Raw genomic sequence first — 26,042 nt, forward strand, 5'->3', positions numbered from 1 at the left:
TCTTGTCATTGTACAAAATGGCATGCAACTCTTATCTTCACAATAACCATGCAAAGTAGGCTGGATCAAAAGTACTGTACTAAGGCATTACTATTTATTAATATTTATTGAATTCATATTCCGCCCTATAGCCGCAGGCCGTAGGGCAGTTCACCATTTAGAAACCTACCAGACTTGGATAGAACTTGAATTGCACTTATCTAAAGAAAGAACCATTGGTGGTATTAACCAGCAGAAAATTAGGCAAGAGGGGCAATATTGGCGACAAAACTTGGAATGCTTGATTGCTTCAGTCAGTTTTCTTGGCATGCAAAACTAGGCATTCTGTAATACAACTGAAAAGCTGTACAGTGAATTTTAACCTTTGTAAGGTAGGCTAACACCTTCACACTTACTCGCCACCTCTACCCTCCATCGAGGCAAGCGAGAAGCATCTTCAGAGTTAAAATGTACATTCCCGCAGGACATTCAAGCCAGGTGGAAAGCAGGAATGGTAAATCACATGGATGGGGCAGATAGAGGTGATATGGTGAGGGGCACATGGAGATTCATGGAGGGCCACATTTACAAACACACACCCCACCGAGGCCTGAGGTTCCTCATTGCAGCTCTAGAGCAACCAGAACACAGTCTGCAAACCAGCGTCCTGAAATAATGCTTGGCAATGAGGAAGAAATCATTTTGTTGTTGCTGTTAATATTCCATCTATGAATAGTTTCCTGTAGACTCAACATTATCAATACAGTGGTACCTCGGGTTACATACACTTCAGGTTACAGACTCCGCTAACCCAGAAATAGTGCTTCAGGTTAAGAACTTTGCTTCAGGATAAGAACAGAAATCAGGCTCTGGCAGCGCAGCGGTAGCAGGAGGCCCCATTAGCTAAAGTGGTGCTTCAGGTTAAGAACAGTTTCAGGTTCTGGAACGAATTAAGTACTTAACCCGAGGTACCATTGTATGGAGATAAGTGTACAAAGAGATCTAATTTCAAAGTTAGAATGACTCAAACTTTTTTTTAAAAAAAAGAATATTGAGAACCACATTTAATAAAAATTAAAACATATCCAATATAAATTGTTAGAATTCAAAAGGACAATGATATAATGTAAATCACATTTGGCAGGTATACCACAATGGCTTAAAACCAGGATGAGAACTGGATTAAGGGAAGGAAAATAGAGTAGCCTGCTGTGCACCAGCCATTTCAAAGAAAACCCGTAGGGCTTTCTGTAGGCTTAGTCTGGGTGAAAGGGAAGTTTAAAAGCTTCCTGATGTTTGGTACATATTGGTAATGTGAGAAAGAGAATAAAAAGTATCAGTAGGCATCATGAAGAAATGACATGGGGAGGGACCTATTCTATTTCTAATAAACATAAAAGCATAAGATGAATCTGCTAGATCAGGCCACCGGTGCATCTTGTCCCACAGCCGGTTATTACAGTGGCCAACCAGACTTCCACTTGAAGAAGGGCTGTAGCTCAGGGACAGATCATCTGCTTTGCATGTAGAAGGTCACAGGTTCAATCTCTGGCATCTCCAGGGAATCAGCTACATTAGTCGAAAAACAACGCTTTGCATGCATTATAAACACACAACACCAGATGGCGCTGGGGAGCAAAGAAAATGTCTAAGCAATTTTTACATAGCGGTTTTTTTCTTTCTTTCATTATAATGATTTAATTTCTGACTTAATTATAGCGTGTGCTTTTCCTGTGTGTAGATCCACCCTAGGTCAGGTTGTGGCACCTCCATATGAACTGAATGTAGAGTTATTTGAAGAGATACCATCACAAAACTAACAGCAGCTCACACTCTCTCTCTCACATGTGATATGTCATGTACTCAGTAATTTCATGCGATTCCAACCAGGATGAGCCACCAGCGCATTTCAAGAGATCATTGCGTCAAGCTCCATTGTCACTGAGAAGACTACAGAAGTCTCTGTCCATCTTACAGTTTTGATCTATAAACCAGTTAAGCCTCACTACGCAGACCTAATTTTAGCCAGTGGGATTTTACATGACTTAAATCCAAGTATTTGAGCACACATCATTTATAGATCAGGTGGTAAGACACAAAAATATTTGATCTTTTGCTTGGTGTGCTCATGATGTCTGAAAGTGGGATGCTTTAAACTAATGGTCCAGTTAATTAATTGCAAATTGCACTCAAAATCCCATTGATGTACTTATAGCCTCTGCACTTACATCAAATGAGTTCTTCATGATTAATGTTATTACAATAATTACCTAAAGAATTAATAATGATGAGGTTATTATTCTGAAGAGGTATCGGTGCCATTAAACTTTTTCCATAGTTATAAACCACTGCAGCCCAGGAAGTATACACTGGCACTGATATTTCTCTCTCTCTCTCTCTCTCTCATATGATAATCCAGGTTGAGACAATTGGCTCAGTTCAGATGCTTACCTGAACTCAAGACCCCACCTCCCATTGTGAATGAGAATTCAGTCATGTTCCACTTGATTACAAGGTACATAACGTAACGTGCAATGTGTGAACTTCAGGGGAGAAGCAGAGGCCAGAACTGTACAATTATTCCCCCTCTCCAAAAAAGGAAGGACAATTTAGCATTCTGCATACAGTGGTACCTCATGTTACAGATGCTTCAGGTTACAGACGCTTTGCTTCAGAATGAGAACAGAAATTGCGCAGCAGTGGCACGGTGGCAGAGGGAGGCCCCATTAGCTAAAGTGGTACCTCAGGTTAAGAACAGTTTCAGGTTAAGAACAGACCTTCAGAACGAATTAAGTTCTTAACCCGAGGTACTACTGTATAGGTATCTACTTTGAGCATCCAAATCAGATGCAATACTGGTATGAAGGTGTGTGTGCGTGTGTGTGTGTGTGTGTGAGAGAGAGAGAGAGAGAGAGAGAGAGAGAGAGAGAGAGAGAGAGAGAGATATCTTTGGCCCAGGTAGGTATCTAAAATGTGTCTGTTAAAATTAAGTAAGGTTGAAAATGAGAAAAACCAAAATGGACACATTCCCCCATCCCTAGCCTAAGGTGCGTTCTTGTACAGCTCACTAAAAAACATTTCAACATCAGCATCTTTTTTGTTTTCTCGAGCATTTGGACAGCAGCCATCACTGGATGTTTTTACTCTGATTCTTACTTTAACATGTTTAGGTATTTTTATTGCTTTGCTGTATTCTTTTCTTGTAAATTGTTCTTATAAATCCCTTTAAGACGTTCTGTTGCAGGAAGCTATTTAGGGAGCAATCCTATGCACATGAAGCTGGCACAAAGCAGGCCAATGTAAATTAAGTCAGTTACACCTGATCCAAACCCTGTTCAGCTGTGGGGCAGCTACTGACTCTACTCTGCCTAGACTTGACAGAGGGAAAACCAGCCTTTAAAACAGTGTTCTATGCTTTTTTGCCAGATCACATGACCAAGCTGAATAAGCTTAGGATCAAGCCCAAGACCCCCGGTCCATGCTACGACCCCAGAATGCCCTTTTGGGGGGGACACACTAGCCTCAGCTGATTCAGATTCAGCTCAGCTCCTCAGTTGGAAAGAGCAAGTTAAGCCAGTATATCTTTGGCTGAACCAGGTTTGGGGACTTTGGCTGAGACAGCACTGGACTGAGCTGGGAAACTTTCCACAGGATTGTCCCCTTAACACAATAAACTAAACCAGTGTTTCCCAAACGTGGGTCTCCAGCTGTTTTTGGACTATAACTCTCATCATCCCTAGCTAGCAAGACCAGTAGTCAGGGATGATGGGATGATGGGAACTGAAGAAGAAGAAGAAGAGGAGGAGGAGGAGGAGGAGGAGGAGGAGTTTGGATTTGATATCCCGCTTTATCACTACCTGAAGGAATCTCAAAGCGGCTAAAAATCTCCTCCCCCCCCCCCAGCAAACACTCTGTGAGGTGAGTGAAGCTGAGAGACTTCAGAGAAGTGTGACTAGTCCAAGGTCACCCAGCAGCTGCAGGTGGAGGAGCGGAGACGCGAACCCGGTTCACCAGATTACGAGTCCACCGCTCTTAACGACTACACCACACTGGCTCAAAAGCAGCTGGGTGACCCAAGTTTGGGAGATGGAGGAGCGGAGACGCGAACCCGGTTCACCAGATTACGAGTCCACCGCTCTTAACGACTACACCACACTGGCTCAAAAGCAGCTGGGTGACCCAAGTTTGGGAGATGGAGGAGCGGAGATGCGAACCCGGTTCACCAGATTACGAGTCCACCGCTCTTAACGACTACACCACACTGGCTCCACACAGAGCCTAGGACTTGCTGATCAGAAGGTTGGCAGTTCGAATCTCCACGACGGGGTGAGCTCCTGTTGCTCGGTCCCTGCTCCTGCCAACCTAGCAGTTCGAAAGCACGTCAAAGGGCAAGTAGATAAATAGGTACCTCTCCGGCGGGAAGGTAAACGGTGTTTCTGTGCGCTGCTCTGGTTCGCCAGAAGCAGCTTAGTCATGCTGGCCACATGACCCGGAAGCTGTCTGCCGGCTCGCTCAGCGAATAAAGCGAGACGAGCGCCGCAACCCCAGAGTCAGCCAAGACTGGACCTAATGGTCAGTGGTCCCTTTACCCTTTACCTTTAACATCACGAAAGCCTTTGCTTTATAGTCAGCTGCATCATAGAAGCTTCTTTCTCTTTGGTTACAGCTAGGGGGGCTCCATGAGCCCCCAGTCCTTTTTGCTCCTTGCATATCTAGCAGTGCAAGATTTCTGTGTGGTTGCAGAGCTCTACCCCATGGAAGGAGGCTCACCAAATGCAGTCCTTGTTATGCTTGTCCCATCTGAGTCTTGGAAGCAGAGATTAGAAAATGAGAGAAAGAGAATTCTACAGAGGAAGGGACTTATCTGTCTTGTCAGCTAATCGCACTGCAAACAAGAAACAACACCGGGTATATTTGACTGGTTTTCTAATGTTCAACGAACCACCCACACCCAACAGAGCAGTCTGATTACCAGTGTTGCTTTTGACAAGCCTTGTCTGATTTCCCATCAGTGATCTAATTGCTAGACCACATTTCCTACTCAGTATGGTGACAGATTATTTATTATGTGCTATGTAAGCTTTTAGCACATTAGTCCTCAAGGTACATGATAAATAGAAATATTATGTGCTGTTTCTCACCATCCAGGAAATGCCATTATGTGTTGGCTCAGTGGGGTCTTCTTAGATCAGGAATGTAGAATTTATCTGTTTTATTCATTCATTAAAACATTTATATACTGCTCCACACTTAAGAGAGTACTGTATTTATGCGAATCTAATGTGCCATCAAATCTAATGCGCAACTCCATTTTCAAAACCTTGAAGCCAGAAAAAAGTATTTGCTGGCAAATGTAAATGTGCCATCAAATCTAATGCGCACCCTAATTTTCACAAATTAATTTAGCCCAAAAAAGGTGCACATTACATTTGAGTAAATGGCTCAACCCCCAGGCTATCACCTCACACAGGAAGCTTAGCCTGTCTTAATTAGCTTTTGACACTTGCTGATTCCAGGGGATTAGAAGTGTCTACTGTACAACTTAATACACATGGGTCTGGCTCCCAGTTTTGCACTCCAAGTTTTGATTAAATCCTAACAGTTACTGATTTTGAGAGTTTAGAAGTGTCTGGCACCCAGAAATTCATAACAGTGGAATACAATGCATAGACAGGAACTGGTTGGGCTAAACGTCAATGGCCAGTGCAGGGTTGGGCACAGATTTATGTTTTAATTGATGGAGAAAACGGAATACTGTATGTGATGGCAGAATTCCAGAGTAGAGACTATTCCATAATGTCAGCACCACCACAGAAAAGGCCCTTCCCCTGGTTGCCATAAGCTGATGTAGGCCAGGACACATATCAGGAAAGCTAAGCATCGTAGTAAATGAGCAAAGTTTATATGGAAGCAAGAGTTCTCTTGAATAACTTTTGTCCAAAGTTGTTCAGGGCTCTGATCAGGATCAGAACTCCAGAGATTACTGTTCTATAGCACAAAAGGCTCAAACTGAATAGGAGTCACCCCCCCAAAAAAAAAAAACAAATTACAGGTGAAGGGGAATGCCGATCTAGAATGGGACCACAGCAGCAGATAAAGAAGATGAAACTCCCTTACATCCAAACCATTATATTATATTAAATAATAATAATAATAATAATAATAATAATAATAATAATTTATTTATACCCCACCCATCTAGCTGGGTTTACCCAGCCACTCTGGGCGGCTTCCAACTGAATATTTAAAAGTAAAATACCGTATTTTTCACTCTATAGGACGCACCCGACCATAGGACGCACCTAGTTTTAGAGGGGGAGAACAACAACAAAAAATTCTCTCCCTCTCTGTGCAGCGCCCTTCAGCGAAGTGGCAGAAGAAATGGAGCCCCTTCTATTTCTCCTCGTGCTTCACTGAAGGGGCGCTGTGCAGAGAGGGAAAGCTGCACAGCGCCTCTCCAGCGAAGTGAAGCCAGGAGAGCAAGAGGGATCGGTGCGCACTGATCCTTCTTGCTCTCCTGGCTTCAGCGAAAGCAACGTGAGGCCATGGAGCCTGCATTTGCTTCATAAGACGCACACACATTTCCCCTTAATTTTTGGAGGGGGAAAAGTGCATCTTATAGAGCGAAAAATACAGTAGTTGTTTATTGCCTTGACATTTGCTGGGAGGGCGTTCCACAGGGCCACTACTGAGAAGGCCCTCTGCCTGGTTCCCTGTAACTTGGGTTCTCACAGCGAGGGAACTGCCAGAAGGCCCTCGGCGCTGGACTTCAGTGTCCGGACTGGATGATGGGGGTGGAGACGCTCCTTCAGGTATACAGGACTGAGGCCTGGCTCCTCCCTGCCTGCATTTTAAGGCATAGATACACAGCTAACATAAGACAAAGTTTGACTCCGAGTGACTTCTATGTGATTACAACACCACCTCACAGCCATTTCTTCCAACAACAATCATCTCTTGCAGCAGCTAGGGATGTGGGAAGTGGGGGGCGAGATTCATTTCAATTTCCATTTGAGGGCAAACTTACATAATGTGCACTCTGCAAAACAATACACAAACTAAAACACAGCAATCTTTCGAAACCTGCACTTCTGTGAATTTTGCAGTACAGTTCTCCAGCCAAGCAATGTATGCGAGAATGCATCTATTGGGGCAGTGTGTGCATAAATGAGCGAAAACAGCATTAAAAAAAGGCATTGTCTTAGGTAAAATTGAATGCAAACATCTAATTCAGGAGAAACCCGCACTAAAATCTTAGTGAATTTTCACGAGGACTTTTTAAAAATCACAGCAAGGTGGAAAATGGAACTCTACACTGGTGCAGTGATAAAACTGCAGGCACGTTTGCAAAGCTAAGCAGGATCCAGTGGGAGATTGTGTCTTGAGATTCCTGCATTGCAGGTGGTTGTCTTAGATGACCCTCAGGGTCCCTTCCAACTCTACAATTCTATCGTTCTATGAAAAATGAGAAAAGGCGAGGAGGAACTAGCCCTGCATGACCTGATCATCAATCTGTGTAAGTCCAGTGTTGATCTGGACAGTCTTATCAGAGTCAAAGTTGGTTTAAAGGTAAAGGTAAAGGTACCCCTGCCCATACGGGCCAGTCTTGACAGACTCTGGGGTTGTGTGCCCATCTCACTCAAGAGGCCAGGGGCCAGCGCTGTCCGGAGACACTTCCGGGTCACGTGGCCAGCGTGACAAAGCTGCATCTGGCGAGCCAGAGCCGCACACGGAAACGCCGTTTACCTTCCCGCTGGTAAGCGGTCCCTATTTATCTACTTGCACCCGGAGGTGCTTTCGAACTGCTAGGTTGGCAGGCGCTGGGACCGAGCAGCGGGAGCGCACCCCGCCGCAGGGATTCGAACCGCCGACCTTTCGATCGGCAAGTCCTAGGCGCTGAGGCTTTAACCCACAGCGCCACCACACAAATTCCCATGGCTTTGAGTTTATTCCAAGCACTAAAGTGACAATCCCATCTTTAATCGTCTTAATTGTTCAGAGCATCATTGGCATCCCTGGAGGAGCTCTTCAGTATATTACCCTAGGATGCAACTTTTTAAATTACAGTGGTGCCTCGCAAGACGAAAAGAATCCGTTCCGCGATTCTCTCCGTCTAGCGGTTTTTTCGTCTTGCGAAGCAAGCCCATTGACGGCTTATCGGCTTAGCGCTATTAGCGGCTTAACGGCTTTTAGCGGCTTTTAGCGGCTTATCAGCTTAGCGGATAAGCAGATAAGCGGCTTAGCGGCTTAGAAAAAGGGGGGGGAGTCGGAAAAACTCACAAGACATTTCGTCTTGCGAAGCAAGCCCATAGGGAAATTCGTTTTGCGAAGCACCTCCAAAACGGAAAACCCTTTCGTCTAGCGGGTTTTTCGTCTTGCGAGGCGTTCGTCTTGCGGGGCACCACTGTATAAGGTTTTTTAAAATAATAATAATAATAGAAAAGATAAATACAGTAAGTAAAAGAAACATTCACCCACAGCAGCTGAGCCTTGGCCACTTTTGCACTGGACTTTACCAACTTCTGAGTCAAAGCAGAGTGGTGTTTCTTCCGTGATGCTCTCTGAAATAGCTGCACTGGCATTTTATTTTAGTGCCCACAACATAACTGTGTTTCCCGTCATGTTCAGGTAATGCTCCACGCTAAACTAATTTCCAATTATGGCTTCCTTCAATTCTGCCACCCCCATTTCTTGCTAGATTGCACTCCTGGCTTGCAGACCACTTGATAATTTAGTATGCAGAGAAGCTTCTTTCCCTGTTTCTCTAGCGTGAAGAGAAATCAACCACATCTCTTCTCTCTTTCTTTCATCACCCCTTCTACCTTCCTGGGCTACATCAAGAATGAATCTGGGTGGAATTTTCCAAAAAAATCTCAATGTCGAGCTTACCCACCTACAGTGGTACCTCGGGTTACATACGGTTCAGGTTACATACGGTACAGGTTACAGACTCCGCTAACCCAGAAATAGTGCTTCAGGTTAAGAACTTTGCTTCAGGATGAGAACAGAAATTGTGCTCCGGCGGCGCGGCGGCAGCAGGAGGCCCCATTAGCTAAAGTGGTGCTTCAGGTTAAGAAGAGTTTCAGGTTAAGTACGGACCTCCGGAATGAATTAAGTACTTAATCCGAGGTACCACTGTATATTTTTGTCTTAAATTCCTACCTCGCTCCTCGATCTCAATGAGAAGTGAGATGTCCCACCCCTTTTGCTTACCTCTATTACACCTGTTCAGTGGTGGGGCTATTGCTAGTTGAGCCAGCCCGAGGGAAGGAAAACATGCCTTGAAAATGGAGTTTGACTTAAAGGTAAAGGTAAAGGGACCCCTGACTGTTAGGTGCAGTCACAGAAGACTCTGGGGTTGCAGCGCTCATCTCACTTTACTGGCTGAGGGAGCAGGTGTACAGATTTCAGGTCATGTGGCCAGCATGACTAAGCTGCTTCTGGCGAACCAGAGCAGCACACGGAAATGCTGTTTACCTTCCCACCGGGGCTGTACTTATTTATCTACTCGCACTTTGAGGTGCTTTCAAACTGCTAGGTTGGCAGGAGCAGGGACCGAGCAACGGGAGCTCACCCTGTCATGGGGATTCGAACCGCCGACCTTCTGATCGGCAAGCCCTAGGCACTGTGGTTTAGACCACAGCGCCACCACCATATCCCACAGTTTGACTTACATCATCTTTATTTCTTTTTTTGCTGGAGTCATTTCTGCTGGGTTGCTAGGTCACATGGCTATGCTGACAGAGGTTTCCAATAGGTGTAAGTCTTTCCTTGCTTCATCCTGCCCTCCCCCTTTGTTTGGGACCTGCACTGCCATAAATTCCACCAGTTTAAATTGAACCAGCTGAGCCACTGCAGCCCCAGCTTTCAGGGTTGGAGTCAGGTGTAGAGGTCATCAGCAAACCAATAAATCACTCGAGTCCAGTGAAGTTAACTATTTTTTTTTTAAATGATCTTTATTAAATTTTCAAAAGGTTGCAAATAACAGAGCAGAAAAAGAAAAAGAGAGGTAAGAAAAAAGTAAAAAGACCAGAGAAGAAAACAAAAAACTACATAGAAGGTTTCCACCTTTTAGACTCATTTTCCTTAACTTCTTTTCAAGACTTCCCCACGTCTCCCCTTACTGTATTCCATCTTCAAATTGTTTATTCAAGCAAGTTTTCCACTTAATATCCTAAAACATAGTTTATTTAAAATCACTTGAGCCTAGTTTAATTAAGATAATTTTTTATAATAGAATTAAGCTTTAATTCATTATTATACCTTAGCCATTTATTAAAATATATACCTTAGCCCTATATATAGAGAAGAAAAAAAGAAAGGAAAAAAAATATACCCTTCCTAAGGTTGCCACTATTTCCCCTCCACCGATTCCCCATTTTTATAATAATAATAAAAAACCTATAATTTTTATACTCCTAAAGCAAAGAAAGAACAGACCCCCTTCGGACTGTTAGGTCCCACCCTTCCCTCCCCGGTTTCCATCCCTAACCAAAATCCATTTGGTCCATTTTTTTAGCCTGGTGATCTTACGTCCAAGGCACGCAAGTCTCTCTCAGTCCCTTTCAGCCGGTTTCTTCGAAAGTCTCTCTTGCTTAACACCCAGGGTCGAAGATGTATTTTCACGGTGCTGACCGTGATTCTTCCAATGAGACCTACTTGTTTACAGGTGGTGCTCCAACACTGTTTCCAAAATCCATATGTCCCAACTAGTCCGACTTTCACCTTGGTCAATTTAAGGTTCTTCTTAGCAGGTCTCCAGTTCTCTTTTCTCTTCTGTATCATCTCAGCCATCCCTTCTTTCAGCTCCTCCTGCTTGCCAGATATCTTCTCCTCCTCAGTCTTTGGTTCTTTTTCTTGTCCAGCTGCCTGTGTTTTGAGCAACGAGTCCTTTTCCAGTTCAGTTGGTATATCTTCAGATAACTTCGGGTTTGAGGGGCTCGTAGACAAAACAAGGCCTTTCTCATTCATCTCTAACAACTTTCCCACGAGAGAGGTCAGCTTTTCCAAGCCAGCACGTATTTCCTGTATTCCCTGTTTTAGTTCCATTCTTGTAATGTCCAAGAATCCCCTCTAGAGGGATTCTGGTTACTTAATGTTCTTTTCCCCTCCGACCCAAAAGTCAAATTTGTTTATAACAATCTTTCTTTGTTTTCAATATTTTGTAACGATATAACCGGTTAAAGTTTCAACTTTCAATTCTTCCAACTTTGACAGCTAGTTTGACAGCTGTCAAAGGTTTCTATAAATCCTCAACAGGCTCTTAACTCGGGTTACTCCCGGGCTTGAGAAGAATGGTACTTAATTCAAATAAAGTAAACTCTAGTCCTCCGGCACATTAACTTAGTCCTTTTAAATCCGTGGAATTTGTATCTTTATCCAATCCCGGCGGCTCTTCCCGCGACCTTAGTTGACAGGTCCTTGCTTTGAGCTGTTTACAATAGGGGGGAGACGGACTTCCTTTTTTTCAGCTCCCCCGCTCGTGCCAAATCCAAAGCCAAATATATTGTAATCCAGTTTTCAAATTACTCACGGGTTGTTGTTCTTGCTTTTAAGTCCAAATTTAATAGGAAGAAGTCAGCGCTGACCGAAGAATGGCTTGCGGCTTCACTCGGCAGGGGAAGCGGAGGACTCACAGCACCACGCCACTCCCTGGCACCCAATCCGTAGCCTTTAAAAAGGCTCCTTCACGAGTCGGGAGGGCGCTTATGGTGTCCCGCCGAGTCACCATGTCCACGGGCTCCGTGCCCGTGGTTTTTAAGGGTCCCCGTGTCGCCGGCACGGCAAGACCCAGCCCCCTGCTAAGCCAATTCCCTCCGGAGCTCGGAGGGAATCCGCCATTAGCCAGTCGTGCCAACCCGGAAGTCCTCCAGTGAAGTTAACTATTCAAGGAAGCGATCCACAGCTTTGGCCTAGTGGTCTCAGCAACTCTTTCTAGGAGGTCTTGCCTCAATGTTGTGAGGACTGAAAGTCCACACCTTCCCAGTGCCCCTTAAGTCTCCTCCTCTCCAGGGTCTTTCCCACACAGTCTCTCTCTCTCTCTCTCTCTTTTTTAGCTAATCTATATATATATAGATTATATATATATATATATATATATATATAGTAATATTTATTAACATTTTAAAGGTTACAGAATGAAAAAATAAAAATACCACATTAAACAAAAACAAAACAACACATCACAATATGAAAAAACAGAAAAATAAAACCCATTAAACAGAAACAAAAACGCAAAGAAAAATACATCAGATCTCCTCATTACTAATCTTTCATTAGCTTATTTCCTTGACCTCCTCACACCTCCCTTTTTTGTATTCTAGGTCAATTATCCATTTCAGCAAATCCTTTCCCTCTTTTAAAATTTTTGTCCCTTAAATTGTCTTAATATAATGTAACTTTACTTTTCCTCCTTTCACCAATTAACAGTCAGTTATTCCCAAATCCTTTATATCATTCCTGCTAAAATCATATAATATTATTCCAACATCCTTCTAACAGTTATTAATTTTACAATGTTTCTGTAAATAGTCTTTAAATTTCCTCCAATCTTTCTCCACCGACTCTTCTCCCTGGTATCGGATTCTGCCAGTCATTTCCCCCAGTTCCATATAGTCCATCACCTTCATCTGCCATTCTTCCTGGGTGGGTAGATCTTGTGTCTTCCAGTACTTCGCGATGAGTATTCTTGCTGCTGTTGTTGCATACATAAAGAAAGTTCTGTCCTTCTTTGGCACCAATTGGCCTACCATGCCCAGGAGAAAGGCCTCTGGTTTCTTCAGGAAGGTATATTTGAATACCTTTTTCATTTCATTATAAATCATCTCCCAGAAGGTCTTAATCCTTGGGCACGTCCACCAGAGGTGAAAGAATGTACCTTCGGTCTCTTTACATTTCCAACATTTATTATAGGGCAGATGATATATTTTTGCAAGCTTGACTGGTGTCATGTACCACCTGTTTTCCCACACAGTCTCAGGCTGTGTATGTGCACAACCACCCTCTGCTCTGCCCCTTTCATTTTTGGCATGTTCTAGGAAACCAGGGGGAGAGGATCTGGTTGCAGCTGTTATTCTAAAGCAGCAATGCTGCAGCAAGCAAAGGCTCTAGCAGCTCAGTCAGCTGCTTGTGGCTGCAAAGCCAGACAGGATGTATGTGACTGTTGCCATGGAAACAAAGGGGCAGTCCATTCTCCTTATTGAGCACAGGATGTGAGCTCAGTGTGTGTCATATGACCTGTACAGGATGTACATGGGTGGAGTTAGGAGTTTCTCTCAGTTTGTTGAAGAGAGCAGACATCTTTCACTGTATGACTGCTGAAGACAGGAATAAAAGCAATGTAGATACATTTCTGTCTGAGTCTGATTCCCCTCCCTGGGGATATGCAGGGAGCAGGGAGGAGGAGAAGCAGTTGGTGTGTTTTTCTCACAGCCTGAGGAAAATCGCCGGAACGGACCTCGTGTGTTTTTCCTGCCGGGAGTCGCCGGAGGGAGGTCAAAAGAATTCAGCCGGTGCCTGGAGAGATAGGCACATACCTCTGACCGAGCCTGAATTCCAACAGCAGCAAGAGCAGATGCTGGCTTCCTCAGCATCCTGCCTCTCTGGCTCCTGGCTCCACCCTCTGCAGCCTCTGCTTCTGCCCCAGTGTCTGAACTGTGCTCTGTTACAGTCTCTTCTTGTTTGCTAAACCCTGTCACCTCTTCAGCTTCCGACAGCTCCTCCTCCCCTCAGTTTGCTCCTTCTCTCTCTGACCACTCATCGTCATCCCATCACCAGTCCCCTGGCTCCAGTGCCGGATTTATGTATAAGCTAAACAAGCTATAGCTTAGGGCCCCACTCTCTTGGGGGGCCCCAAAAAAAATTTAAGGGGAAAAAACTGGATGTACATTTCCGAAATATAAGATAAAAAGCAAATAAAATAAAATGGGGCCCGCCTGCCATCCTGCTCCCTAAAATATCACTGGTTTGCTCATTTCTATATATAAGGTGCCTATATTCTGCATGGACTGGTTATTTTGTTATGTGCAAATGGCTTTAGATACCTATTAGGTCCATAAATTACCATATACCATACAGCGATGATTTGTTGTTGACAAAGGACAGCTGGACATATAAAGGGCCCCATTACCTTCAGTAGCTTAGGGCCTCATCAAACCTAAATCCGGCCCTGCCTGGCTCTGAACCATTTCCCCCTGGGGGCTCCCTGGGGTGTCCCCCAGCTGTGCCTCTCACCATTCCTCTCACCAGTCCATAACACCAGCTCAGCCAGGTTGAGGGAGTTACACTGGCATAGGCCAAGATCCACTCTTCAAAACTTGCACATCCCAGTAGGCCATGGGTTTGGTTTGCACTGAACCACTGAAACAAATGAGACAGATCGGTTTAAGTTCATTTATTTCAGTGGGTCTACTTTGAGTATGACCTCCACACCTCTGTTTCCTCAAGTAACCAACATATACCTACGGGATAGCTCAGTTGGTTAGAGCATAATGCTGATAACTCCAAGGTTGCAGGTCCGATCCCTGTAAAGGACAGCTGCAAAGTCCTGCAGTGCAGGAGATTGGACTAGATGATCCTCAGGGTCTCTTCCAGCTCTATGATTCTATGATAAACAGGTACATTCAATAATGAATATAACTAAATATAATACACATCTATTAATATAAAAATTATGCTTCTGAAATAATAATAATAATAATAATAATAATAATAATAATAATAATAATATCTTTATTGTCATTGCCCCCTCTCAGGGACAACGAAATTTACTTGGCTGCTCCATCCACCCAGGTAGGGCACTCCACACAAAATCAGAACAACTATAAAAACACTAATTAAAACAATACAGTATAATACAGCAAGGAAGATTAGATAACTTTCAAAGTCCAGGTTTCCCATTCAGGGCTGAGATCGCTCTGGAGAAGAAGCTGTTCTTGAGACGGCTCGTTCTTGTCTTCATCGTCCTGTATCTCCGTCCCGACGGCAGGAGCTCGAAGAGACAGCGACCAGGATGCGATGGATCTTTTACTATGTCCAGTGCCTTCCTATGTACACAATGGGGCTTCACATATAATGTGTGTAATTTTTTTTGCATATATGTGTGTGTGTGTGTGTGTGTGTGCTTGGTTTGAGTCTGAACCACCAAATTCCTTTTATAAATCCATTTAATAAAAGACAATAACAACTTGAGGAGAGTGGAATATATAAATGAGGTGGTATGTGGATCGGGCTCAATTGTAAAAGTATTTAGCTCAGCTTTTTAGCCCATGGCCACCTCAATCAAATATCATTCACCTTTTGCACACCCACCCACAGTTATAGACATTCTCTCCCTCACCTTTGGCAGGGAGATGAAGCTCAGGTGAAGAAGATTAGTAGCTGGCCCAAGTTCACATTTCTTTCTTCAGGAAAAAAGTACTGTAAATGAAAGTATAAGGCAGTGTGTAATTGAGAGTGAGCAAATCCTGACCTTCATCGGGTTCACCCATCACCTCAGTGCTGACCCCGAATGCACCTTCTTTTTACTATTGTGCTTATTAGTGAATGATTGCAATTACAATCATTAGAGAAGATTACAGGACTGTGCTTGAGGAGACGGTGGTAGTGGAAACACGGCATTGGATAGAGAACCGTGGAAAAGGGGGGGTGCATTAGGTGTGACATGCATTTTGCTAATGATGGGGGACAAATTTGGTTCCATTCGCATTTCAATGAATGCAATCCACATTTCCCCAAACAAGCCATTAAGCTGCTATCCTTCAAAACTGGCATTTATCTGAATTCTAAGCTGCAGTTCCCCAACCCAAAAATGTACCCACACAGGTATATATTAGGAGAAAGGGTACATAAATATGCATATATTTGTGCAAATGACATACAAAAATGCATTACAGAAGAGGAAACTGCTTGCAAAAAAATGTACATACTTGTAGCTTATGCTGTCCAACTGCTAATGAGGACTTCTTAAGATGTTCAGGAATGTTGTGAACTGAATTTGAGATTAGGAAATAAGAGAAATTGACATATCCGTTCATCGTTAGCAACATTGAATACTGTTGAATTGAATACTGTTGAATACTGTTGTTGTTTTACACAGAGTTGTATGAAAATCATATGCTGCTGCTTCACACGGTAGACTCATGTGAAGCTTGTGGTCTACTAAGACCTCTGCAGCAGGAAGGTAAATGGTGTTTCCATGCACTATAGTTTCTTTCACGATGTTGTGTTGTGCCAGAAGTGGTTTAGCCAGGCTGGCCACATGACCCGGAAAGCTGTCTGTGGACAAACACCGGCTCCCTTGGCCTGAAAGCGAGATAAGCTCCACAACCCCATAGTCACCTTGTACTGGACTTTACTATTCAGGGGTCCTTTGCCTTTACCTTGTTGTCTACTAAGATCTCTAGACCCTTTTCACATTTCTTCTGCCATGCCAGGTGTCCCCTTGCCTCCTATACAGTGGAACCACAGGTTACGTACTGTCCTTCTTACGAACACTTTGGGTTACGAGCTCCGCTAACCCAGAAATAGGTGTTCCAGGTAGTGAACTTTGCCCTGGGATGCGAGCGGAAGTTGCTCACCGGCAGTGCAGCAGCAGCAGCAGGAGGAGGCCCCATTAGTGAAAGCGTGCCTCAGGTTAAGAACAGTTTCAGGTTAAGAACGGATCTCCAGAATGATTTAAGTTGTAAACGGAGGTACCACTGTATATGTGCATCTGATTATTCCTCTCTAAATGGAGAACCTTGTTTGGCATCCTACCTGTTAGAGGTATCAGTTGGTTGCTCAAGAGCAATCAGGCAATATGCCTCACAAGTGTGTTCTAAAGTTTTCTTATTAGTGATAAAAACCTTTAGAATTCAGAGCGCGTGTATTCCGTGTCTTGCTCATTCACTGGCAGAATCTGAGAGTGGGCGGTCCTTAAACCTTCCCCAGCAGAGTAGTTTCTTGACTCCCAGTCTGCGCCTCCCCTCTGCATGGAAGCTTTCTGCTCAAGGAAGGCTTGGGTAATGGGGGACCTCCCTCCTCCCCACTTTGCTCCAGCAAGGTGTCCTGGCACCGCCTTGCCTCCTCTGCCCCCTGCATCTCCCCTCCACTACAGGCGTGGCTACCTTCCTCGGCTGAGGAAGTGCTGCTTCCCATGATCTTTGGGGGCTCTCTGTAACCCATCCGGCTTTTCCCCTCTCGCCCCTGAACCTATGGCAGTTCCCTGACACTACCCTTAATGTGATCTGCCAGTCCAGAGGTTTCTAATAAGAGTTCACATGGAGTTCCTGTACCCATAATGGTTCTGCCATTCACTTGTGGAGAGAGGAATGCTAACATGTGGATTGAGAGCAAACCTTTGCAAAACACAGCCGATGGGTTTGACCATGGACAATCAACCTGTGAAGACTGTGTTAGTGGTGTGTCTCAATAGAGGGGCTTACGGGCCCAAGTGGTTCTTCTTCTCTGGTATGGCTTCCCCGCACTGCACTACTCACAAGACCAGAGGCAAAGGCATGGGTGGCAGCCTGTGCTGCTCATAACATTAGCACCTATCTCATTCATTGGACTTACCATGTTGCACAGCTGTCAAACAGGTTGGCCGCTTCTCTCAAAGACTTACAAATTTATGTCATCTAAAACTTTGCATTATGACTCTAACAACTGGGGTAAAACATCAATTCCTGCAAAATGGACTTTTTGTGACATACATTTAATTGCAGTATATATTCTGCTTCCCATGGGATGGTGTGCCTTTGATGAATTGGGTGGGAGCAGCACCAGAAAACCACACCAGTGACAGGTGATTATTATATTTCTTTCACAAGAGTATGAGAGTCTCATAACTCACAGGCTCACAAATGCTCATTGGGAAATATATATTTATTTACTAGCAAACTAGTCAGTTGACGTTGGGAGAAAACATTTTATTGATCTGCATGCCAAGTATAGTGGGCAACTAATAAACCACAAAGGAGGGTTTCTCTCTGTTTGTCAACGTTTCCATGACTTGCAGGCAGGTCTATATTTATTTGTAAGCATTCGTTGTTAACATGCTCCCCAAAATCACAGCAGACATGAAGGCAGCCTTAGACAAGTCAGAATGAACAATGCTAAACTCAGTCCACCAACCTTTCATGGTGGCCCATCAAGGATTCAACCAACCTCTGGTTTCCAGTGCCTCATTGGGTTGTCACACACCAAGCAGGCCACAACACATGGCTGGTAGTTAGCCTTATAAAATATGGTTTACCACTTGTACACCACAATGGAGGCTTTTTACTCCTAAGTGGCTGATCTACAGGTTAGGAGACAGATGAAGCTATTGCCATAAATGACATCTTCATGTCTAGTTCTCCTCATGTTCCTTATAAGTTGTAGGGTGCTTTCAGATGGCCTGTTTACTGAGCATTCATCCTGATTTGTTTGCAGAAACATTGGTATCATCAGTGCTTTTTTTTTCTGGGGATACTCAAAGGTACGCAGTACCAGCCCTTTTTTTTCCCCAGAAGAAAAGAACTGGTTAAAAGTGTAGCACTTGCTTAACAACTTCATGGTGAGTACCAGTATCTTTATTTTCAAGAAGAAAAGCACTGGGTGTTGTTGTTGTTGTTGTTGTTGTTGTTGTTGTTGTTGTTACCCACCCTTCACCCTAAGGTCCCAAGGCAGGTTATAACATTAAAACACAGCATTAAAAACAGATTTAAAAAATTTACAATCACAAAAATAAGGTGTGTCCTAGAAATACACACCTCAAGTGTCAAAAGAGAGTGGGTCTTCAGCATTCAGCATCTTCAGAGCAAAATATATTTGAGCCTAAAGGGAAGAGCTAAGTCAAAGGGCCGGACTAGATGAAATGGGCTTATTTTGAGGAGGGAAAAGTAAGGGCAAACATGTTGATGGTAAGATCAGTTCAACAATTAAATCACCACAACAGCAAAAATGGATGTGCTGGCAGGGGCTGATAGGAGCTGGAGTTCGAAACACTGGGAGGGCACCATGTTGGGGGGAATGTAGTATAGCAGAGAACTACGAGGAAGATATCTGTATGAGAGCCATTCTTAAAAGTGGCCTGTAGGCAGTTTGGTGAGAATCACGAGTGTGGAGTGCACTGTTTTGCTCAAGTCCTACTAACCAGCCTCCCATGGGCATGGTGGGGTGGGGTGGGGGCTGTAAGAACAGGATGCTGAATTAAGCTTGCCTTTCACCTGACTCTTCTTATGTTCTGTCACCCAGCATTCAGAATTAGTGACTTGGCATTCTGCTATTGCAGAATGATCACATACCATACGAAACACAAAACAGAGAGAAACACCTTTCGCCCCTTCTAAAGGCCACCTTGTCTGTTTTATGTGCATCACAATATCCTCACTTTTCCAGAAACATATTGGCACTAAATGAAGTTATAGCAAATTGTTGTGCTTCTTCAGAATGGTAGATAAAATGATTCCAAGTCATTAAGACATATTTGTCTAGCTTAGCATCCATAAAGGGTTGCTAAAGTATTTATCACTTGTTTGACAACCCAGACTGGCTACTTAATAACCGCCAAGGTATGAGCTTGAATTTTCATTGGTTCCCCCTTTTTTCCGAGATATGAAACGGCAACCAGGAGAGCTAATGAATCTTAAGAATACAAATTACTGCTAGAGGGGGGGGGGAGGGGAAAAGAGATTGGATTTGAGATAATGTATTTATTTCCCCGTTAATATCATAATTTATTTAGAGGCATTCTCTTCCACCTTCGGCAAAAGTCGCAGCACTGAAAGCAGAGAGATTATGGTATTTCTATTTTCTTTCAAGGGTATCTTTGCGAAACTAAGGGCAGTTAGTGTGTGTGTTCAGCAGCCTTGAGCACCCATTACATTTGTGTCAATTATCCTAAAAGAACTTGCTATAGCCATCTGTCCTTGGATGAGCCTATTCTATGCTTAGAGATATCATTAGTCACATTCTAACACAGGGTTAGGTATGTGTAAGTCTACTGAAATCAATGGGCTTAAGAGAATCTGATCTAACATTCTTCATTAGGCCAGTCTTCCTCCTGGTGTGGAAAAGCTTTGTGCATGTATATCAGGATGCAGTGGAGCCCCTCCACACACCATATGAATATACAGGCAGCAAAACTAATACTCATGGCAGTGTCTCACCTGGGATCCCTGATAATCCTTTTCAGCACACTCCAAGCCCTGCCTTGATTGCCTTCACCCCCTGGGGTAGTTCCCTGGCTTCCAAAGGAACCCAATTATTGGTGTCCTTGAGCACACATTTGAATGTGTCACAATAACATAAACTTCTGCCCTTATGTAACATGTGTTGGGCTAGATCATTTACACAGCCAAGTGTGCCGTTCTTCAGAACAAGGAAGCAAGAGCAAATGGAGCACACCGAGATAGGCAATGCTGAGAGCTGGAGGATCAGAAGAAAAGTTGCCAACTTTTTTAAGAAATTGGTCAAACACAGCAGTTTGCTGTGTTAAAAGTGACACCTGAAGATCTTGACATGGGGAATGATTCATCCACTTAATTTCTTTATAGCAGTTGCTGGTGATAACAAAGAAGCAAAACCAGTAAAAGAGGGGGAAAGTAAGTAAAAAAGCATAATTGTAATCAGAAATAAACTGGGGAGGGAATATGACTAAAAAGTAAAAAGGTACAGGTAAAGGGACCCCTGACCGTTAGGTCCAGTCACGGACGACTGGGGTTGCGGCGCTCATCTCGCTTTATTGGCCAAGGGAGCCAGCGTACAGCTTCCGGGTCATATGTAGGAAGGACTAAAAAAGAAGGTCTGATAAACATCACAGAGCACAGTACATATCAGGAGAAAGGTGGTAGATATGAAGGGATTATCCCTGCTCTGTTTGAGGAACCAAGTAAGATTTGCTTAAACTTACAGGTGAGCCTACTGCCCAACCAACTCATTATTCTGATAGAGTCACTAATTGTGACATGACTCACTCAAGATGACAAGGGAGAAGAGAGAGAAGATTCTTTTTAAAGAAAAAGCTGAGCTGGCGTAATGCGGATTTCTCCAATGTGACATGCAGAGCTTGCTCAATCGGCTCCGTGTAAAAGTTCATCCTGACAACTACAAGTACAATAGCTTCAAAACTAACAAGCCCTGTAACAGGCTGGCTTCTGTTTCTCTCGGTGAATTTTGCTAACAGACACAAGCTTTGAGAGGTGTTTCTGATCACCATTTCCCCTTCTGAAGAACTGAGTTAGGCATGCCAAGAGTTTTCAGACATGAGGCTCAGATAGCTGTTTCGTGTATGGCTGCCCGAGGATTGTCAGTGAGGGAAAGGCAACCACCACATGAATTAACCATCTGGCCAATGCATGCTTTATATGAGCATCACAAACCGGATTAAAGTCTCATGCATGAAGGTATTCTAATGCTGCTTCCACATTGGTTTTGCTTTGCAGAGCAACGAGGTGGAATCCACAAAAAAGGCGGGTGTCATGCACCCATCTGTCTGGACCCATCTTGGATTGAACACAGACTAATACATAGATCTGTTTCATCCACAAGCATTTCCCCAGAATGTTTTCTTTATCTTTAAACTGGGCTTGGACAGGACATCCTTTCAAATAGAGGTCTGTCCACTCTGGTTCCACCCTGGTGGCAGAGCTGATATTTTTTGCCCGATAGCCAACTCCATGTTCAAGGTGCCTGACTCATGGCAGGATAATGAACTCTGCCGCTCCTCGATCCCCAGACTCTGAAGTTGCTCACCCACGTATGCCATTAATTCCAAACTCAATGTTTCCTCATTTGCCGGGTTTTGTTAATTACTGCAGTTAAAGCTGCACAGGCTTTCGCTTCATATCTGAGGGCACGGAAGAAAAATATTTACATCTCTCCATTCATTATGTATTACAGGGACAGATCATCAGTTTCAAAGTGACTAATGAACTTTTGAAAGTTGTTAAGGTCACTCAGCCATCAGTGCTGCGCCTTTCACAACAGGCAAAATTAAAATAAAAAAATCACTAGAATTAGAGATGGAGAAAGATCCATTAGGTTATCCGGTTCATCTTTCTGCTGAGAAATGCACCAACTGTCATGTCTTATTACCTAATTAAAGGTATTACTCTTAATGGAGTCTTTTACTATGACTTTCAGAATAATGACTTCCAATGCTATTATCTGAGATTGCATTCCATTCCATCTTCTGGTGCATCAGCTTGAATTGTAACATGGCTTGATGCGTGGAAACACATGGAAAAGAGGCAGTGAAAATTGCACAGGTCTTGTATTTATTTCTTAAACGATGCCACAACTTTAATCTCGTTGTAACTCCAGAGGTATGTTCACTGGCAAAAGCAACTGAGGCTTGGTCCAAGGCAAAGCCCAAGTAAGGGAGAAAAGAGGGGCAGTTTGCCAGGATGTGGAAATCCTGTGGGGTGTTTGGTCTGGGTCAGAAGTGCTGAGTTGTACCCAATATTGATGTGGGGGGAGGAATCATGAGTGTGCAATGTTGTGCGCATGATGTTGTGCACGTGTGAACTTTTTCCAGATCTACAATATCCTTTTGGGGGTGAGGCATTTTTCACATTTTCAAATGTTTCCCTTTATTTTTATTTTATTTAAAAAATAATAATATTGAAAATATTGAAAATAGCAGGCAAAGTAGTAAGGGACTTTAGGGGTGCAGGTAGTGCTGTGGTCTAAACCACTGAGCCTCTTGGACTTGCCAATTGGAAGGTCAGCGGTTTGAATCCCCATGACAGAGTGAGCTCCCATTGCTCTGTCCCAGCTCCTGCCAACATAGCAGTTCAAAAGCACACCAGTTCAAGTAGATAAATAGGTACCGCTGTGGCAGGAAGGTAAACAGCATTTCCATGCGCTCTGATTTCTGTCACGGTGTTCTGTTGCACCAGAAGTGGTTTAGGCCTGCTGGCCGCATGACCCGGAAAGCTGCCTGTGGACAAACACCGGCTCCCTCGGCCTGAAAGCGAGATGAGTGCCACAACCCCATAGTCACCTTTGACTGGACTTAACCGTCCAGGGGTCTTTTACCCTTTTTTAAGGTAACACCACTCTTCCTGAGGTGCTAGTATACTATTTGCACAGATTTTATTATACTTCAAATGCAGTTGCCTTCATTGGTGATCTGAAGTGGTACTTGCCAGTCTACCAGCTCAGAGCTCTGACAGTTCAATCACATATCATCTATGGGGTCAGTAGAAAAAGATGTCTTTGTACAGCCATCTTGCAGAGCAGGGAAATCTCCTTCTCCACCTCCTGGTTATCCTTGTAATCATGAAAGCATTTCTTCTTCTTCTTTCATTTTTACCCTGCCCCAAGGATGATGTTGCATAGAGGGCAGAAAGTCAGATGGTTCTCAGTCATGCCCTGTCAAATAAATAATCTTTTCCCCCTTAAAGGCAGGCTGCAGTTGGTCTGATCCAAGACTACTTCAATAGTGATTGTCAGTGTAATCTCAAAGAATGAGCTCCAGGAACTTTGAAATGCAAATTCATGTTCTATCTACTATGCTGGGCTGCAGGCATGTTGCTTCCTATTTTCCTCAAAGATGTTGCATTGGGTTTCTGTCTCCACTTTCTTTGTCATCTGCCAAAGCAAACAGGGAATAACATATATTTATGTAGTCTACTGAGAATTAATTAATTAGCTGGATGCTTCCGTATTTTTTATTAGCTGATAGTAATCAGTGTGTTTCCTTTCAAGGCAGGGATGGGGAACCTGCAGCTTCCCAGATGTTGCTGGACTCCAACCTCCCATCAGACCCAGCCAGCATGGCCGAAGGTCAAGAACGATGGGAGCTGGAGTCCATCCCTGCTTTATGGGAACTCTTTTATGAAAAGGGAAATGAAAGACATAATATTTAAGTTTACACAGATACTATGCTTTCCTTCCCAACATCTGAATATGATCATTTCTTCCCATGTCCATACATTTCCAGCACTAAGAAAAATGCTTAGGAACATTCTAAGCTTATAATAATATCAACTTACACAATGCACATTTTTTGCTATATCTTGGTGGAATTCACACGCACACCTTTACAGCTCTGATGGATAGCATTAGATCTTTCCACCTCTTCTTTTTAGCACAGAACTAGTTCTGCCAAAGAGGAAAGTTAATGCCTCATTATATTTTCCTCAAAGCACTGTATGTTTAAATAAATCCAGTGCTATAACTCAGAATGTAAAACTTCCCTGCTAAGGATACAGGCTGAAGAATTAAATATGGAAGTGGGAAAGGTAATAAAGAAAGAGCGTGTGAGTGGGGGTGGGGGTGGAGGTGTTTCACAAGTGTTAGGCCCTGGACAGATCCAGCGACATCTCTAGAGAATTGATTTCAATTATCAAATCAAATGGTGAAGCAGGATTGCTGGTCATCCGGCTGGTCCAGGAAGGTCAGGCAGATGTGGAGAGAGGAATGAGAAGTTGAACTGGGGGAAGCAAAAGAGGTTTGCTGCATCAGATGATGATAGAGACAGATGATAGATAGATAGATAGATAGATAGATAGATAGATAGATGATAGATAGATAGATAGATAGATAGATAGATAGATAGATAGATAGATGATAGATAGATGATAGATAGATAGATAGATAGATAGATAGATGATAGATAGATGATAGATAGATAGATAGATAGATGATAGATAGATAGATAGATAGATAGATAGATAGATGATAGATATAGATAGATAGATAGATAGATAGATAGATAGATAGATAGATAGATGATAGATGATAGATAGATAGATAGATAGATAGATAGATAGATGATAGATAGATAGATAATAGATAGATGATAGATAGATAGATAGATAGATAGATAGATAGATAGATAGATGATAGATAGATATAGATAGATGATAGATAGATAGATGATAGATAGATAGATAGATAGATAGATAGATGATAGATAGATAGATAGATGATAGATAGATGATAGATAGATGATAGATGATATAGATAGATGAAAGATATAGTGACAGAGACACACAGAGAGACGATTCTACATTGCATTGGAAGGCACTATATTTCACAGACAAACTGTGCTCATAGGAAGGGGAGAGTATATAGAGGAAGGGACAGGGAATGGCAGAAATCAAGCAGAACATGGATAGATGGAGCAGGGAGTGGAATCCCTAAAATCACTTGGATCCAAGAAGATCCAAAACTTTCCAAAGAGGGGCTATGTCTCACAGAGCAGCACTCCAGCTCAGCCCCTAGGAATTCTGTGGTTCTAGACCATCTTCAGCAAGGTCTTTCCCCCTTGCCCCTTTCTCCTAATGAGGATTTTATTTATTGGTTATATTTTGAAAAATGAGTAGTAAAGACCTCTATTTTACTTGAGGGTAGCCACTATTGGACTACAATTTCCATGTCCCCCCAGGGAATTTTTCAGAGGTAGGGTTTGCCTAACTCTATCAATATGAAAGATGCAGGGGCCACTGAGAAGGGGGGGGGGGGATGTGAATATTGCATTGTCAGGAATCCTCTACTGTTGCATCTTTAGCTCATTTGAAGAGCCATTGGCATCTACGAAACCACTTTTCCTGTGCATGACTACCTAGGATAGTCTGATATGAAGCCAGGTCATTGGTCTATCTAGCTCAGCAATGTCCACATTGATTGGCAGAAACTCTCCAAGGTTGCAGACAGTGTTTTTCCAATGTCAGTGACTGAACCTAGGAGAAGTTGCCGGCAAATTTTGTGCTCTTCCAATGAGCTATCTGCTGTGTTGGGCCTGATAACTAAGCTAGTATGAGGAGCTTGGATGAAAGTAGTACAATAAGGTGTTGTTTGAATAGGCCAGTGTTCTCGCAGGTTCCATTAATGTTCTTTTGATACATAAACAATTTTTTTCCCTTCAAGGACAAAAGAATAAGACATAAATAGTTGCACTCTTGAGTCTTGTATAGGCTGTGCAAATTCAATTATTTGATGCTAAATATAAGCATTATACGCAGAGTCTGGGCTCCCAACCAAAAAATAAAAAATAAATACATAGCTGGAACACAAACATAAAGGTATTTCTTTGTCTCGGTCAAATAGAAGATAATTTAATGGAGAGAAACTGGAGGCAAAGCCAAAGCCAT

This window comes from Podarcis cretensis (genome assembly GCF_951804945.1).
Source record: "Podarcis cretensis genome assembly, chromosome: 5".
Classification (NCBI taxonomy): domain Eukaryota; kingdom Metazoa; phylum Chordata; class Lepidosauria; order Squamata; family Lacertidae; genus Podarcis; species Podarcis cretensis.